This window comes from Lates calcarifer, unplaced genomic scaffold (genome assembly GCF_001640805.2).
Source record: "Lates calcarifer isolate ASB-BC8 unplaced genomic scaffold, TLL_Latcal_v3 _unitig_4581_quiver_728, whole genome shotgun sequence".
Lineage (NCBI taxonomy): Eukaryota > Metazoa > Chordata > Actinopteri > Centropomidae > Lates > Lates calcarifer.
The window spans coordinates 99,125-101,020 of NW_026116982.1; positions in this window are offsets into that span (position 1 = coordinate 99,125).

The following is a 1,896-nucleotide window of genomic DNA, read 5'->3' on the forward strand; positions in this document are numbered from 1 at the left end:
GACAGACCTGACAACCAAACTAAGACCTCTAATCTCACAGAGACTACACAGACTTGTAAAACATCAAACATTTCAAAGTGCCCCTAACTATGTAAATACCACTGGTGTACAGTATGAGTTATGATGTTTTATTCAAATGCATGATGGATGAACAAAAACAAATTCCACTTACAAAGACACTTAGCTTCTTAATTTCACATGAAATATTTCTGTATTTCCTTTTTTTCCTTATTGTTTTGAAGTGGGCAGGGCTCAGCTCGGACAAGCTGCTGTCAGGAAGCTTTATGTGTGTATCAGAATTTGGCAACATTTGAATCAGACTCTGACGACAATTGGTAGGATGTTTGGTTACTGTTAAACAAATCTGATCAAATCACACCTACAGAGTCCTCATGGGGCAGATTAGCTGAAATTTGAGTGTTAATCTCTTCAAGGAGAGGTTCACATTTTTTGAAGGCTATCTTTCATCTATCAACACTCATATGACCAGATGTAGATTGAAATCTTTACTGTTTGTTATAAGCCTATAATTCCTCCTGTTCATGCTGACTTCTTAAGAAATAAATATGGGACAAAATCCACAGTACTGGCATTCATCAGGATGTTACTTTGACACTTACCACCCACCTAAACATTGACCAAGCATTGACCGCTCAGGAACACAACAAAGAGCTCAAGGTGTTGACCTGGCCTCCGAACTCCCCAATCTGATCCAGCATCTGTTGGGATAAAGGACCTGAGGTTTCCCAGCATAACACTGTAATAAGATGATCAGTGTTATTTACTTCACCTGTCAGTGGTTTAATGTTGTGGCTGATCAGTGTGGTCACAAGATATTTGCGAACTTCACAAATCTGACAGACCTTATGGTTAATGTTTATCTATAAATGTGGACCACTGAGGCTGTGCTGAATGTGCCCTGGCTTCATCATGTCTCCATCAGGGTCTACTGGCTGTATTTTAGGCATGCAGTCTATTCTGGAACAGACTGCTGCTTTTGTTGTTTTGTTAACTTTTTTCTTTTTTTTGCTGCCTCAAGATGTAGTAGTGATGTGGCCAGAATGTGAAGCAGCTGTGTCAGGTGGATGTTTGGGCTTTATGGTCACTTTAACTGGTCTGTGCAGGACACCCACATTAAGTTAGGATATTTGGATATGCTGGACTCTGTTGCTTTGACTATAACCATTCATTATTTAGTTTGTCTCTCACAAATCCCCCAACTTTACAGCAGAGTTAAACTACATTCCTACTGCTGCCATGTTATTTACAACACTAATTAATATTGTTTATATCAACAATGGATCAAATGACAATATGTAAAGTGAAAGGAGTCACTAACAGTGACAATTCCTAAGTGAGTTATCACCAGACTCTTTTAACTTTTAAGTTCATTGTTTTGTTTTCCTGGCTCACAACCTTTCTGTTCTGGTTCACATCCACTACTCTCACAGTGAGAGAAAGCTCCGAAATAACAACTGTTGTCTGCCTGCTGAGCAGCAGATAGACAGTCGGAGAGCAGCTGGTAACCATATTGGCGCATTTAGCTGAGACTTCCCTCAAGAGATGGTGGAGACCAAAAACTGAGCTAAAATGGAGGGAACACTGGACTTACTTTCAATAGGTGGAGGCAAACATGAGTCCAAATGAATGATAATGTTAATAATTTGGTAAAAATGTTGTGTTAACAGCTGGTTCTTCTGCCCCCAAAGTGGCAAAAAAAAGCTGTTTAAAAATCTCTTTAATCATTTTTTACCTTAAAGGTATATTCTGGATGGGGCCAGGTCACTCCTTTGGCCTTCAACCACTTCAGAGCCAGAGTCCAACCTGATGAGTGCTTGTGTGTTGGTGTGTGTATGACTGGTGTTTCACTTTCACGCAAGGATCCGAAAAATACTG